This window comes from Dendropsophus ebraccatus, chromosome 1 (genome assembly GCF_027789765.1).
Source record: "Dendropsophus ebraccatus isolate aDenEbr1 chromosome 1, aDenEbr1.pat, whole genome shotgun sequence".
Lineage (NCBI taxonomy): Eukaryota > Metazoa > Chordata > Amphibia > Anura > Hylidae > Dendropsophus > Dendropsophus ebraccatus.
The window spans coordinates 146949003-146966607 of record NC_091454.1 but is presented as its reverse complement, the minus strand read 5'-3'; the positions used below and the strand labels follow the sequence as shown (position 1 = coordinate 146966607).

Below are 17605 nucleotides of genomic sequence, written 5' to 3'. Positions count from 1 at the left end.
GACGGCAGCACCAGAACTGTCAAACGACAGACCCCACTGACTTAAAATGGGGTCAATCAGGTTCCATTGCGGTGTCTGTTTTGCCAATAGGAAAAAACAGTGCATGCTGTTCCTTACTCTTCAGAATTTTATAGTATACATACCCCTTTAATAATAATATTAATAATAAATTTATTTGTATAGCGCCAACAGATTCCGCAGCGCTGAAACTTTAACAATTATTTTGCAGTCGGCACCGCATGAGCGATCCAAGCTTATGTTTATACAGCAGCCAATCTGAGGATACAGAGCTTCAGAGAGATGGAGAGAAACCTGACCCAATAGAGAGACAGAAGGTGTGTTTTAGGCTGCCTCTGTGTTCATACAGGTACTGTAACCTAGATGCCAAGGGTCACAGTTCCGCCCTAATGCAGTTGAGCTAAAAAGCAGCAAGCATGAAGCAACACAGACATGGACTGTGCTTACTAGATAAATACATATAACACCCCCCCTTGAAGTCCAAACATTAAATTGTGAGCTGAAACTCTTTGTTGTAAATGCTCACGTTAACATGACACCAGACATACCGAGTGTCACTGACTTCTTGAAAATCCTGTTCTACTTTGAATATGAACCTGCATCAATAGCAGCAGCACTTACCAGCTACAAAAGGCAGATAGGGCAGGGTGGAGGATCCTAAGAGAGGATGGCACACTTCTAAAAATATCTAGGTTTAACATATAAGTGACTTAAGGAGGGGCATTTCTGAGTTAATGATTATATAAATATATATCACTTAGGAGAGCAAACACTGCCCAGACTAGTGAATCCAATAGAAAAAAAAAAACAATAAAATAGGTCCCTATACAGGATTCAGACCAAGAGCTTGACCAATCCTTCAGAATGAAGCAGTCACTAGTGGGGTCAACAGGAACCATGAATCAGATGGGCTGGATTTTCCTGTATGTTTCTATTCATTCAGAGCTTTCAGCAAAGCAGTTCTTTGTAGCCTAACAATAATAAAACACCTTACATCCTGCTGCTGATCATTTCTGCCTCAGAACCCCCTTCTGCAGGTTCCTATTCTTTATTCTTTCTGGACACGGACACACACACACACACACAGCAAATCCCTGCTGTACAGAAAATACACAGCACACACACCTACACACAGGATAGGCCATCAGTATGAAACCAGCAGGTCCCAGACAACCTGCAGGACTGAGCCCATGTAAACAGATAGAAGGCAGCAGCGCTCGCTCCAGTGCCACAGCCCCTTAGAAAGCTGATGCTAGGAGGTGGACCCCCGCTGTGCTGATCTAATATTCATGGCCTAGCCCAAATTCTTGAGTGATGGGTGAATGTTCTGCTGCTATCATATTGTCATTGTGTGATGCAGCTGCCATACAATTGCTTCACTGCAGCTAGTCAGCTCAGGCATCAGCTGTGACCTAGTAGTAAAAATGGAGAAAACCTACTGCACAGCGTGGATAGATATTTCTCTTATTTCAGTGAACAGAAGTACTGTGCATAGCTATTGGGTTTTAACAATCTAAGAGTGTGTTCACACGTACAGGATTTGCAGCAGATTTGATGGCGCAGATTTGCTTTAAAACTGCAACTACAAATCAGCTGCAGATCCTGTACGTGTGAACGCACCCTAGAAGTGAAAAGGTTTTAAAGGATGAAAGTGAACAACTCATTCAAGAAAGCTAGCCAATAAGTACCAATTCCCTTGTCACCTATATGTGAAAAGGCAGGGCAACATTTGATGCAAGGTCCAGTTGATGTAATCGACATGTAAAGTTATAAAATACAAGCAATGGTGAATGTGACATACACAAAGGACTGCTCTGCCGTTTGCACTCGGCCATTGATACATCTAGGTAATTTATAAAAATAGCTGCAAATACCAAGAAGAACACAAAAACCCACGTTAACAAAACAGGCAACGTATGGGAGTATATTCACATGAACATAAAGGGAATGTATCACCTAGATTCACTTTTACTGATTAGAGTCAGATACTAAAACTTGTTCTTTTATTCTAATCTGTTTCTATTTTATGGCTGTCTTTTTTTTTTTTTTGTCTTTTGTACATTGTTAAGGGGGATGCCACTTTGTTTCATCTTTACAGCCAGGCTCATCGAGATAGACCACAATAGACAGACAATGTCCCCTTGAGATTAATGTGACAGCGTACTGGCTGAGATGGACAACAAGGTATCTGGGAATCTCCCAGATACCTTGTTGTCCCTCTCAGCCAGAACTCACATCAAACTCGCATGAAAGTAGCTGCGTTTTTTTTGTGGTGTTGAACTTGCCTGTGAAAATCATATGAAAATCAAAACTCGCATGTAAAAATCGCACCAAACACGCAGTGAGAATACACATACATTGACTTGATAGCAATCAGTATCACTGTGGATTTATGTGCAAGAAACTGGCAGCGCTAAGGTACGTGTGAAGGCACCCTGAGTATGCAAAGCCATAAAAAATGGCAGTACCGAAAACAACAACGAAACTCGCAGTGTGAAATCTGCTGCGATAACGTATGTGTAAAGGTAACCTAATACTAGTGCACAACTGCAAAGAAAAAAAAAAAAGCACAGCCACTAAGAAATCATTCCATAACATTGCAGATGCACCTCAACCTGATACAAGACAATCTTTACAAGTCTGGTTATTCTCTAGTTTTACTCAGCAAGGAATAAAGGACGCTTGCACAGTAAAATTTGAGGAAGAAAACCGATTTGTACATTGAACATGCAGTCTAACCATATAAGTGCACCATCAACTGAATTCAAAATGTTCTGCAACACCACTAGATGAATATATAGAATAGCACATACATTTATTTATTTGTCTAAGGGAGGCGTAAATGTGCTTTCATTCATCACAACAGTAAAGCATAGGGCACATATACAAGTAAAGGCTTTGGTGTAGTAAAAATAAAAAAAAAAAAAAAAAAAAAAATCAATATTAAAAGATCGAGAAGCCCCTCTATTCAGCACCACTGTCTGCTATGTAGCAATGAGCTCATACAGTGACCAGCCCATTTATTATTGAAGAGCCCTGAAGGACAGAGGAGTGATTAAGTACTGTATTAAGGAGAATGGACATCACCAAGAAGACTGACACACTCCACCACCCTGCTCTGAACAAAATTCTTACCAATAAAGGACTACATGTAGTTACATTTGTGATCAAAATGACTACTACCTTCAAAGGGGTTATCTAGTGCTACAAAAACCATGGCCACTTTCCCCTACTGTTGTCTCCAGTTTGGGTGGGGTTTTGATACTGAGTTCCATTAAAGAAAATAGAGCTTAATTGCAAACCGCACCTGAACTGGAGACAACAGTAGGGGGAAAAGTGGCCATGTTTTTGTAGCGCTGGATAACCCCTTTAAGAAGGTGACAATATCTTTAAATGGGGAATTGCAAACTCTTAACTCAGGAGAATAAGGGTTAACACTCAGAGTTAAAGGGGTTATCCAGTGCTACAAAAACATGGCCACTTTTCCCCCTCTCGTCTCCAATTCAGGTGTGGTTTGCAATTAAGCTCCATTTATTTCAATACAACCGAGTTCCAAACCCCACCCAATCTGGAGACAATAGAGGGGGAAAGTGGCCATGTTTTGGAAGCGCTGGATAACCCCTTTAGGGTAAATTCACACAGGCTGATCCGCCGGGAGTCTCACACATGAAATCCGCAGCTAATCCGCAATACACGTATTCTTCTTCTTCTTAATACGTGTATTGCGGATTAGCTGCAGATTTCGTGCGTGACACTCCCGGCGGATCAGCCCGTGTGAATTTACCCTTAAGGAGAATTTATTGTTCCAGTCGAGTTCTTTTATGTTACTATCAAAATCTAGTATTTCTGCCCAACAACAGCTATATAGGAAAAGGCCAACTACTGTTGTACATACTACCTACGCAAGCCAAATCACAAGGCGAGGATCTGTATTCATGAGGCTTCTAGTTGCCATCATTGTGTTCCATGGTTTTCTAAGACTCTACTATGTGGCAGCTGCTGGACTATAGTTGAGCAAATTGCCATTACTTTAGGTTACCAGCTTAGCCCTGACACCAGCAAAGGCTACATAAGCCACTTGGTTCAAGAAACAGACAAGGACACAGCAGTGTACTGTTCCTATGTGTCCTTAGTGCATTCCTGCACACATCTGGTTTAACCTCACATGTTACCATCCTAAAAGGAAATTCAGATAAATAAAAACAAGAAAGAGTGATAAGAGCATGGGAGGCATAAAGGTGACCCAATACTTCATACAGGGTAGCCATTCGTTCCAATCAACTAAGCATGTATGTATTTTTACTGTGTAGAAGGGATTACGCCACTGCTACATATCTCTGGAGGTGGCTTATCCTCCATGAGAATAAAAAGCAGACAAATTAAAATGCAGCATACCTAACCCTTCCTTTCCCACCTAACATCTGTGGTCTGGGGGAGTTAGGGCCCTACCCATAGACATGAAAAAGGTATTCCAGAAAGAATTAACTTTATCCCTATCCACAGGGGGTTGGAGGGGAACACAGAGGTAGGACCCCCTTCAATCTATTTTCCCCCTATAGGGGAAAAGTTCATTTTCCTGGAATACCCCATTAAATATACATCTTTAATGGGCTGTTTATACGCACTATACGGCCCTGTGACCCTTGTGATAATTTACATGCGACAGATTTCTTAGGTGAATTTGGAAAATATTTGTTATTAAAGGAGAAGTCCAGCGATTTTTAAAATCTGGCAGCTGGCAGGCAAGAAATTGACTAAAAGTACAGACTTACCCCTCCCTTTATGCCCGTGGTGAACGTCGGAAGCGGCCCCAGGACCCGAAGCGTATACACTCCGGCTGGGATTTCATGGAGTTCAATGCGATTGGCTGCTGTCATTAAATAACGGCCGTTGTTGCAAACCTGCAACAGCAGCCGTTGTTTAATGAAAACGTACATTGTGTGAATGTGGGCTCAATGTAGTGTTTATCAGACACAGATCTGATGAGGTCATGCTGCTGATAAACTGCACTGTGTGAGCTATGTACATGGCAGGACCACTAGGCAAGTATGTGCAGAGCCTTTTATGCTGACGTGTCTGGGGTTATTTCTATCCATGCTACCTGGGAGCGCAGCTATACATCTGGAGACGGGGAGATTACCGCAAAGAGGAAAGCAGGGAAAAGCTTCCACGAGTGGGTGTCAGCAATTATCTTACCCACATGCATTCAGGAGAGGAGGAACATTGTGACGAGAGCAGAAAGCTCAGCATGAGCTCCCTGCCTGGAACAAAGCACCCCCACCCTGCAGAAAGCAAAGCGGAGGAGAAAAAGCCTGGTGTATACACATGACACAATCAATACAACCATTTTTAACCGGCTAGCCCCTGCCCAGGCCTCATTAATATTACATGACTGGATAACATGACAGCCTGCACGCTGGACTAACCAGTTCAGAGCCAAGCTAGCTGCACCACTGACATTTCTTCAGGGCAAACATCTATCAGCAGATAGAAGCAGGAAGCATGTTTGCTTCTATAACCAAACTATTTGCAGAAGTTACACCATCCTTCCGCTGAAATAAAGAAAAAAAAAAATATAAGACAATCTGACCAACTGAGCCACTGATGCAACTTTTTAATCTAAAATGACTAAAAATGAACCAAGGAAAACCTATGCACAGCATTATAAACCATTAGATGTCAAAAGCTTTATCAAGTGACAGGGGCACTAAATCATTGCACAAAAGTCTACGGCGGCATAATCTAAGGATCCGTATTTCTGTATTTAAGTGAGTGCACATTGATTTCTATTGGGCTATTCACACAGACAGTAGATTACAAGGACACAAACCTATGCTGAAAAAAACAAAAAACAGATTTGCGGATTCTCTCATAGAAAATCGATGGGATCCACTATTTTCTACGTATTGTAACCTTTTGGCATCCGTATTTCTTAAAAAAAAAATAAGGATGAGTCAGTCACATTTAAAAAAAAAAAAAAAAAAAAAAGAAGATTTACGGAAATATGGATGCACTCCAGATGCCCAATCCGTAATTTTTAGCAGATTGTATGGGTGGATAGCAGGAGGAATCTATGGACATGAAAAAAATACTTAAAGTGTGCATGAGGCCTATGTCATTGAAAGGCTTCCTTCACACTCTGTTGCACTTTCAGTTTACAGTATTTGTTTCCTAAAATATTACATCTTACTAGACGTGTTTTTGAGATGTTCATTCAGTTGTGTTATTCTTATTATAAATCAGGCGATTCCAGGATTTCTATTCTTTCTATCAAAAGAATGCAAGGGGGAATGCAAGGATGGAAACACAGGTACATATGGTCTGTCTTTTTTTAAACCTGTTGAGTTCCATGGGCGAAAAAAGCCAGAGTGACAGCATGATGTATTTCTAAAAAACCACTCCCCAAGGGAGGGGGGAAAATAAAAGTGTAAACAAAAAGCATTGTAGCCTATTGACAATCTAAAGGCAGCATTTTATTCTGGGGAAAACAAACAAAACTAAAAAAAAAAAAAAAAAAAAAGCTATGTGAATAGCTTGTGTCTGTTTTCCAGAAAACACCATATGTGAAACTATTTATTGTTGTGTGTCCACGCTTCTGGTGTTTATCTCCTACACTGAATTACAGGGACATTGCATGCTCTTCCCTGCATGCTCTTCCCTTCATGTCTCTAGAGGAATTGTATTTCCAATGCATGGCAGCTTATCCTCTGTGTTGTGTGTGAAGGCAATAGTAAGGACTGCACCTTATGCCTTGTATTAGAGGGGCATACAGGGAGCTCTAAACAGAGGCACAGAGAGGAAGCAGGGTACAAAAAAATGGACACAGCCCTTACTAGGAAATGAAATGAATATGAAGTTGTGATTTTGTCGAGTTTTGTGCCAATAAATGTGGGCCAATGTCTTTGAGAGGAAAGTTGAATCATGGGAATGGTTGACCCTTGGGCACCTTTTCTGTGTTTTTGACCCACTCCTGGTTTTGGTTGATAAGATACTGACTGAAATACTAAGTGTGAACATAGCCTCACATTATTAATCCCACCCACATTGAGCAAAAAAAAATATACAGAAATTAACAATCTTCTGAGTCATGGTGGCAGCACCTGGTGAGCATTCACACAGGTACGTTTCTGCTTTGTCTGGCTTCACGTGTGCATAATACCAACATATTATTTTGGCATAAAATACACCACAAATCAGGCAGACAAACATTGCCAAAAATGGCCATATTCTTACCAGTACACAATACAGCTATTGGGAATAAACCAAAAGCCTAAATGTCTAAATAAATAGTTATTATATCAGCGCTTTTTTTTTTCACTTTTGCACCAATGTGGATGGTGCAGTTTCTGGAAGATAGTCATGTTTTTATCATCTTGGACAGCCTTCAATAGTGTTGTCAAACCTAATAAAACTGATGGCATAGGGAACCAAAAATTAGATTGGCAGGGGTCCAATTCCCAGCTTCACTTATAAGCTGTTTGAAGGATTTAGGGTGCTTGCACAGCGGCAATGTAAGATACTACAGGGCTGTCCCATTCAAGTGAACAGGGCACCACAGTACATTGTACTGTTGCTATTAATAGTATGACAATGCAGGTATGACCACTAATACTAAAAAAGAGATGAGTGCCTTTAGCCCCTTCAAAACAGCTTGTTAGTCAGAGCCCCATGTAATATTGATAGCCAATCCCTAAGGATAGGTCATCAATTCAATAAGGATGGATAAACTTTAATGTAAGCATGAAGGAAAGGAGAAGTACACAATCACATCTGAATTTGCAAGTCTGATGAAAAGTCATTCTGACAGCATGTTCAAACTACAACAAAGTGACCATTATAGGTGCAAAGGCCAATGTGTGAAAAAAAAAAACCACAAAAAAAAAAAAAAATGAATGCACTTGTGCGCTGCCAGCCCATTTATTCAGGGACATTAGAACACCGTTCTTCAGATCTGTGGGTTTCCAGTGGTCAGACCACCGCCATTCAGCTACACATAGGGGATAACTTTTCATAATGCTGGGTGGATACAGGAAGCACAATCCAACACTACATTCTTCAATTCTTCAAATGTGCCATTTATGTTAATAGGGTTTGCAGATACACATCTGCTTAATGCCAAAAAATCACCATTCAGATGAATGTAATACATTCTCAGTAACAAAAAAAGTTTGTAACTAATCTGCCACATGTGACTAGGAAAGTAATGTAGCTGTAGTGTTTCTGCAACTAAATCCACACCAAATCTTGCGTATCTGTCCAAATGAAATGCCCCCTAAGGTTTAAGTATCTATAAAAAAAAAAAAAATCAGATGGGGAACGCGACAGGTAAGAAGCAATAACTGGGCACACATTACCACACTGCTGCCAACTAATGCTGGACACACAGTGGCCACGGTGCACCTGTTCCCTATACAGAATGCCAGTCTAGTGCCATAAGAGCACTGAAAATAATACAAGGGGAAGAAAGTTGACAAAAAGACTAGCAGCATAGAACAGAGGACTGGATATGTAGTTGCATAAAAAAGGGACAATATATCGTCAATGCTATAAGGCATTAGTACTGGTGTCATCCACAAAATAAATAAAAAAGTACTGTATGCCACTTCCTTAGAAAATCATAAAGAGGCTTGCTTAGAATGAAGATGAAAGTTCTTATAGATACAACACAAGTTCAAATTCAGAAAGAATAATAGTAGTAATAATAGTATTTGCCACTGTGAGAATTCAGCCATTATGACAATCAATGAAATGTAAAAATACACATGCAATTAAGCTTGAGCTGGTATTACTATACTCTCATCATCCTGTAAAATCAGATTTTCCAATAAAGAGGGCTAACTTTCCCCAAAATGATGATGCCACCATGTAAAAATAGGAAGATGATACCACTAACATTGTGATCTGTGCAGTATCCAGGAAGAGGAGGAAGACGTTATAGAGAAGGCTACAATATGTACTTTTGTTTTCCCAGAAACATCCACATTAAGTCCTACAGAAGAAATCCATCCAAGCAATATAAAGTAGACTAATTCTCTGTGGCATAAAGAACACCCAGTCATAGCTTCTAAAACAATAAGGCATGGATTCATTATGCCAAGGGCCACCAAGCCACGATAAGTCTCACTGGATGATATACAGTTTAATTCATAAGTTACAAGAGACAACAATACAAAAAGCAAACACTCATCTGATATATAATGGGTTAATGGCTTGTTTTACATTAAATAAATGGGTGTGGGCAACGACAGGAGGAAACAAAAAGGTCCGCTCAGTGAGTCACCTTCTCCTGTTCTGAAACTGAACCACCATCTTAACTCAGGCAAGACTGCTGACGTCTACCATTAACACTACTCTCACAGCTACAGAGTGGTGCTCTGACAACCCCTTTAGGGCTATACTCTTACCAAAATACAAGGGCTCGTCCTATAGAGAGCAGCCTTGGTAGCAGTTCAGGCACCTTGCCGCATGGTGCCATAATGATTCATTTAAAGCGACTGTACCCACAATCTTTGCCCCCCAAACCACTTGTACCGTCAGATGGCTGCTTTTAATTCAAGATCTGTCCTTGGGTCCGCTCGGCAGGTGATGTAGCTATTGTCCTAAAAAACAACTTTTAAACTCTCATCACTATGTCAAACGGCCTTGGCTTAAGAGTATCTGTGCCCTAACTTTGCACCACCCTCCGTCCCTCCTCTCCACCCTCTTCATCATTAGGAATGCCACTGGCAGTATTTTTCCTATTCCTCTGCAGTGAACACTGCACAGGTGCCTTAACGATCCAGCCCCTGTGCTGTGCTGACACAGCTGATGAATAGGAGGAAATCTGCCTGGAGCATTCCTAATGATTAAGAGGGCGGGGAGGAGAGATAGAGAGGTTGTGTCAGCCTAATGCACAATTCCTACTTCTAGCGCTGAGCGGGCCTGTCAAACGGTTTGGGTTCGACAATGTTCTCCAAACCTGAACACACTGCATTTGATTACCTGTGGATGAAAAAGTTGGACGCAGCCCTACAACTGCCTGCAAAAGATGAATACAGCCATAAGCTGTATCTATGTTTTTCAGGACTCCCAAAAGCTACATCCAACTTCTGCAGCTGCAGCGAATCAAATGCAGAGTGTTCTGGTTTGGAGAACATTGCCGAACCCAAACAGTTTGACAGGTCTGCTCAACGCTACCTACTTCCAATATGGACCCGCTGAGCCAATTGCTTGCGACAGTGATTGGCTGCGGAATGTGTTCATGTGTTAGGAGGGATAGGGAGAGATGCTCTTCAGCCAGACTTTTTTCCTGTAACGGTTCAGTAGGTCACTGTACCAGAGCTACACTAATTGTAGTACTGACTCTGAAAAGGCAGATAGGATACATATTGGTTAGACCACAACACAAATAGTTATTTTCATGTGCGTTCTTGTGGCTAAGCATCAAGCATACAGAGAGCAGGGTCGGGTCTGGTCTGAACTCAATATATAGGGTAGCCATCGGCTCTTCTGAATGTCTATAACAATACACAGGTTCCTCACATAATAACTAGCTAAAGCATCTTACCCCAGAGCTTGGTGGTATTATTCCTGCTAGAAATATATAAGTAAGTTGAAAACCGGGTGTCACTATCTCAATTGAATCTGTCTGCTGCAATTCATGTTTCTAATAGCTGAGACTGTTACATAGCTTTTAGGCCAAGCAGACACATGGTACCTTTCACATTTCCATTTCTGCTTTAAAGAAGCAGTTCACTTTTTTTTTTTTTTGCCCCCCCGGGTAGCCGCTGTCATGTATACTTACATAAGATGATCGGTGTCCCGTTCCCGTCGGTCAGTTCCGTCCCGCGGTGCCGTTCACATCGGGCGCGCGCTCACTTCCGCCGGCGCTGTGACTCCTCTTCTCTCCCTTGTCATTTGAACGCCGGAAGTCACGCGCTTCCATAGAGAATGCATGGAAGCGAGTGACTTCCGGCGTATAATCACTGGGCAGAGAAGAGGACTCGCAGCAGCCGGCGGAAGTGAGCGCGCGCCCGATGTGAACGGCACCGCGGGACGGAACTGACCGACGGGAACGGGACACCGATCATCTTATGTAAGTATACATGACAGCGGCTACCCGGGGGGGAGAAAAAAAAAAAAAGTGAACTGCTTCTTTAAGGGTACAAACACACACAGTAGATACGCAGCAGATTTGGTGGTGCAGATTTGATGCTGTGTTCAGGTATTTAGATCTAATCTGCTGCGTATCGCAGCAGTAAATACGCAGCGTATATGCCGTGTGTGTTTGTACCCTAAGAATAAAGAAAAATGCTTTTATTCTATGATTTAAAGTGTCAAAGAGGCGGTCTGAGGTCCTGAATTGCTGCCAGATGGACCTCCTCACATTCACATTTCTGCCTGGCTTACAGTCTTCGTTCTCTGTCAGCTGGAAGCAGAAACTCAACACTGCAGGCAAAGGGCAGATTGCTCCAGTAGCGGAAACAGACAGGAGTGCTGTGGGAGGGGAAAAGGTAGGGTGGAGGACTGTAATAAATAGCTGAGGGAAAGCAACTAGAGATAAGTGAACCTCGAGCATGCTCGAATACACTAGAACCCGATTGTTCGGCATTTGATTAGCAGTGGCTGCTGAAGTTGCATAAAGCCCTAAGGCTATGTGGAAAACATGAATATAGTTTTCCAGACAACCTTAGAGCTTTATCCAACTTCAGCAGCCCCAGCTAATCAAATGCCGAACATTGGGGTTCAGATGAACTCGAGCATGCTCGAGGTTCGCTCATCTATAGAAGCAACACATTCTGGCAATCGTATTACAGAGTAACTGCTCAACCAAGAAGAACCACGAAATATACAACTAAGAGCCCAAAAACAAATGGATTTTTGGGTTTCAGAAATGAGGCAAACAGGTAGGCAATTCTATCTACTTTTGCAGCATGATTATTATTTTTTTTTTACCTAGTGTCAGAGTACCCCTTTAACGACCAATTATGTATATTTACATCACAGGGCTGCTAGGGGATTTCAGAAGGGTTAAGCAGCGCCTGCTAATTAGGATAGTTAAATGCAGCTGTCAAACAGGACTGCTGCATTTAAATGCCCTTCAATGTGATCACACAGTGGTCAAGTGGACCACCAGGAAAATTGTAATAAAACTTTATAAAAAAGTTGCAAATACAATCAAGGTACCGATAGAAAGTAGAGATCATGGTGCAAAAAATGACATCTCACACAACCCCATAGACCAAAAAATAAAAGCGTTATAAGGAAGGTAATAGAGCAATTTTAAGGAACATTCAGTTTTGTTTTGTTTTTTTAATTTTTTAAGGTTTAAATTTTTTAAAAGCAGTCAAATAAAATAAGTTATACACGAGGAGGAAAAAACAAAAGTACAAAAATGAAAACTGTCGCTATCCTTAAGGAGTTAAAAACGTTGGAAACCCTAGATACAAGCAAAGAGTCAGAGTATTCACTGATGGAAAACTAAGGCCAGTTTCACACACAACAGCATCGCAGCGGATTTTGCAGCCATTCTGCTGCGATTCCAAACACCGTCAGTTTCAATAGGTTTACATAGTCGCAGCAGTCCTCGCTCCATTGTGCTTCTAGGGCTCTCGGCACCCTGACGTCCCACTTGGCCAATCAGCGAGCTGCCCTGCCGCAGCCACAGATTGGCTGAGCGGGACGTCAGGGAGCCATGAGCCCTAGAAGCACACTGAAGCAGGGACTGGTAATGTATGCAGAGGGCCACCACGGGTTAAGGGGGATGGTGTTTACATACTCACAGATGGATGAAAATTCCGCTACAAGTATGTAGACCTATTAAAGCTGAAAGTATCAGGAATTGCAGCGGACTCCGCAGAGAACTCACAGCGTGAAATCTGCAGCCATTCCTTTATGTGTAAAACTGGTCAAATGGTAAAAATTGAAAAAAGGTAAGGATGATTTCACAGATGTTATGGTCACAATACAGACATTCGAATGTGGTGTTATTGTGGCTATATAGAGCACACATCTATATCAGAAATATGCAATAGTCTGTTCATAACAGGGCTGTGCACATAAGGCCTTAATGGGTGCTCCAGCATGGGGGCACTTTCTGGGGGGAGGAGGTGGTTCCAGCGGCGGGTCACTCATCGCGGCGCTCCGGTCCCCAGTTCCCAGCCGCTTCCTGGTGTCTGACGCCGCCCGAGACGCTACGTCTCAGGGCCCCCACACTGGATAACCCCTTTAGGCCACGCTACAACTACCAAACCCCCTCTGTTATACTGAACAGAGATTACAGCAGCAAACCATGTTGCGCACTAGGCAGCGATATTCTAAATAAAATGATGGACACCATGATGGAAACCTAAAGGAACTCATTAGGGCCAATGAAAGGTTATTATTCAAGTGTACCTAAAGCTTAAAAAAACATTTGACCGAAGTTCTGATTGCTGGTGGTCCAGGTGTGGAGTTTGCTTAAACTAAGACAAAAGCGCTCAATGCCATTTCTTTTTGGTCCATGGGTCAGTGAACCTAGATCCCCGAAGATTAAAAAAAGTAAAACATTTTGAACTGCAAGCAACAATCTTGAAAATATCAAGTAATAAAAAGAAAGCATATAGGATAACTGTATACCTCATCTCTAAATGTCCAGCGATTAGAAAAGAAATGAAGTATAATACAAATCTATCTTTTAGCATTGATCAAGGCTTTTTGCCTAGTGCACAGCGTGAGCTCATATTCTGTCCCTTCAAGATCACTGTGTAAGCATGCTGCTGCTCAGAACAGCTTAAGTTCTCATCCGAACTAGCCCTTAGGGCTAATCCAGACAGGCCGTTTCCTGCACTGATGTTTAGTACAAGCAATCATCAATAAATGGCCTAAAGCATAGGAGACAAAACTGGCAAACAAGCAGGGAAGGGAATCTTCCAGTGGTCTGGGCAACAAATGGGGCAAAAAGGCCTAGCAGGTTTCATAACACATTTATAGAGAACAAGTATTGTAAAGCTAGACAAGCACAGACTGGCTGTATACAGGTGATACTACAAGGTCCAGGAGGGCATGGCAAAGGGGGATACACAAAAGACAAACTAAACAATCATATTTCATCTGATTCTTCAATCCTCACGCCAATAAGGTGTCAGGATGCCAACCGCAACCAATCATGTTTCTGGCTTGTCCCCTCGATGGGCAACTCATTTGTTTATCTGGAAGAAACCTTAAAAGGGGTACTCCGGGCTGGGGGGCTTTTTTTGGCTATGGCCGGGGAGGAGGTTGATGAGGGCAATGATGTCCCCTTACCTCCCCGATTCTAGTGCCATGTCCCGGACCGCGCTGCCCAGCCGCTTCCTGGTCTCTGATGCGGGCTTGAGATGTGACGTTTCAAGTCCGCTCAGCCAGTCAGTGGCAGAGGTAGGATGCAGCCGGGCAGCGCGGACTGGGAACGGCGTTATCCGGGACACAGATATGGTTCCCTGGAGCACTGTTTGAAACTCCTGCAGCAGCCGCGGCACGTACCAGCTGCGGCAGAAGCTTTATACTGGAGAAAATTAAGTTTTATAAAAGGTAGCTTCACACACAACGTATTGCAGTGGATTTTCTGCTAGGGATCCGCACCAGATCCGCAGCTGATTTGATCTAAATAACTGAACACAGCATCAAATCTGTACCATCAAATCTGCTGTGGATCTGCTGCAGATCCGGTGTGTGTGAAGGCACCCTTAAAGGGGTTTTCCAGAGCTACAAAAACATGGCCACTTTCTTCCAGACACTGCTCCACTCTTGTCTCCAGTTCCATTGAAGTGAATGGAGCTTAACTGCAAACCGCACCTAAACTGGAGACAAGAGTCGTGTTGTCTCTGAAAGAAAGTGGCCATGTTTTTGTGGCACTGGATAACCCCTTCAGGAGACTGGACCTGGATACAAGTAAGTATAGCTTTGTTTTACAGCAATGATTTAAAAAAAAATAAAATAAATAAATTAAAAAAAAAACCCTGTGAATTGTAGACTATTGTTGGTTTAGACTTTGAAAGGTATAATGACAGTAACAATTTAAGGTGGAGTTTCCCACTGTAGGAAGTAAGGGCACTAGTTGCCACCCGTTTCCCAGCCTGCAGTAAAACACCTTTATCCATGATATAAAGATGTCCTGGGAGACGCAGCTCGTATGCTAGGAGAGCACCATTCTAGATCTGTAGGAAGCAGCTGATGGGTTCCATTAAAGAGAACCTATGAACAGTAAATAACAGGGGTGGTGTATCATGATGGGTGCACAGGCAAAGTGGATAAGAGGTCTATAATAGCCAATGAGATCATGGCTTTCATTTCCAAAAGGCCCTTACAACTGACTGGATGCCAACCAATTCTGATGCATCACTTTAGATAATATAACATGACCAGTCATCATAATCTGCAATAGGATCATTAAACATACAAAAAGAAAACTTTTGCACCTCTCACAATAACCAACTGCAGCCGCATCATTATACAGCTGAACGCCCTGAGACAGAGATGACGCTACTGGGCCCCAATGTAAAACCTGCAGCAGGGCCCCATTCTGTGTGTATAAGACTGGTATGGTCTATAGGTGGCCCCTCAGGCTCCAGGGCCCTATTCTGTGTGTATAAGACTAGTGTGGTGTGTAGGTGGCCCCTCAGGCTCCAGGGCCCTATTCTGTGTGTATAAGACTGTTGTGGTGTATAGGTGGCCCCTCAGGCTCCAGGGCTCCATTCTGTGTGTATAAGACTGTTGTGGTCTATAGGTGGCCCCTCAGGCTCCAGGGCCCCATTCTGTGTGTATAAGACTGGTATGGTCTATAGGTGGCCCCTCAGGCTCCAGGGCCCTATTCTGTGTGTATAAGACTGTTGTGGTGTGTAGGTGGCCCCTCAGGCTCCAGGGCCCCTTTCTGTGTGTATAAGACTGTTGTGGTCTATAGGTGGCCCCTCAGGCTCCATTCTGTGTGTATAAGACTGGTGTGGTCTATAGGTGGCCCCTCAGGCTCCAATCTGTGTGTATAAGACTGTTGTGGTCTATAGGTGGCCTCTCAGGCTCCATGGCTCCATTCTGTGTGTATAAGACTGTTGTGGTGTGTAGGTGGCCCCTCAGGCTCCAGGGCCCCTTTCTGTGTGTATAAGACTTTTGTGGTCTATAGGTGGCCCCTCAGGCTCCATTCTGTGTGTATAAGACTGTTGTGGTCTATAGGTGGCCCCTCAGGCTCCAGGGCTCCATTCTGTGTGTATAAGACTGGTGTGGTCTATAGGTGGCCCCTCAGGCTCCAGGGCCCCATTCTGTGTGTATAAGACTGTTGTGGTCTATATGTGGCCCCTCAGGCTCCAGGGCCCCTTTCTGTGTGTATAAGACTGTTGTGGTGTGTAGGTGGCCCCTCAGGCTCCAGGGCCCCATTCTGTGTGTATAAGACTGTTGTGGTGTGTAGGTGGCCCCTCAGGCTCCAGGGCCCAGACGTGCCTGCTGCCACTACCCCCCTAATAGTCCCGGCCCAGGCCTGAGCTTCCTGTTGCAGGAACTGATGATACAATGACAATAATGGAGAATACCCCAGCAAGGCAACATGGAGAGAGGAGGAAACATGGAGGAGATGGAAACCAGTAACAACTGGGAGAGAACCCTCACTGGCCTGCTCCTAACCTGTGGCAGCTGCAGCACTACACCTCCCAGCATGCCCTGCTATTGTATGTGGTAGTGCTGTGGTCAGGGCAGGCTGGCAGTGTAATATAGTCAGGAAGCCATGGCACTATGACGTTCTACATGTGGTGTGAACAGAGGCTTATGTGTCCCGGCTCATGTTACTATGTGCCATCTCCTACATCACCCACGAATAACGCACACAGAGGGCTGGTGTGAACAGGCGCTCACCTGGTGTCCTGCGGGCTCGGAGGGCTGGGGAGTGTCACAGGGACAATGGTTGGGCTCCCCGCCTAGGACCCGGGCAGATGGCGGCTCTCATAGAGGCTCCCGGGCCGCAGGGTGGCCACTAGCTGTAGTCTGTAAGGCACGGAGATGGCGGAGGCCGGGCCTCTGCACACCGGCGCTGTGCCCGCACTTCCTGGGTCTCTCCGGCACACAGGGCGGGGACGGTGCCCACACTAGTCCATCCTCCGCCAACCAAACCTCCAAGACACCATTCGCCCTCCCGGAAGTTGCTGACTAGACAGGTGCCACAGAAAAATCCCAAACCCAAACTCCGTTGTTTCCGGTTGCTCGCTCCGCCCCGGTGTCCCGGTTTCTTTCCTCTCACACAACGGGGCTGAACCGGAAACTCCCCCCAGCAGCTCCGCCCACCCTCCCCGCACAACAAGGAAAGGGGCGGGGCCCACATGGGAAGACTGCGTGACGTCACACGGTCCGCTCTGGGTGACAGCGCTAGAGGGCGTCTGGTGTTCTGGGCGCCCAGTGTGTTACGTACAGGCTGTGTTAGGCGCCTCTGTATTAGATACTCTGGTGTTCGTAAGGAACACAGCTTGAGGTGCATGTCCGTATTTGCAGACTACGGCAGATAATACGTTTCTCGAGGTATCACGCTGAAATTGGCGTTTATTATAGCAGCTAAGAGGGTTGCCAGTAATAAAGATGGTAGGAAACGTAAGGGACGCATTTGCGTACTTCCGCG

The 17605-nt window shown here is 43.9% G+C and overlaps 1 protein-coding gene across 3 annotated transcripts in view; it reads right to left on the bottom strand.

The window, feature by feature from the left end:
• Nucleotides 1–17262, bottom strand: part of CSNK1G1 (casein kinase 1 gamma 1) — a 64224-nt gene extending 46962 nt beyond the window's left edge. For 2 of the 3 annotated variants that reach the window (XM_069981615.1, XM_069981632.1), the window contains exon 1: nucleotides 16852–17262. The gene's annotated coding sequence lies outside the window, so the exon portion shown is untranslated. The remainder of the gene's footprint in view (nucleotides 1–16851) is intronic. The other variant, XM_069981623.1, reaches the window with a different exon arrangement.
• Between the last annotated feature and the right edge of the window lie 343 nt (nucleotides 17263–17605).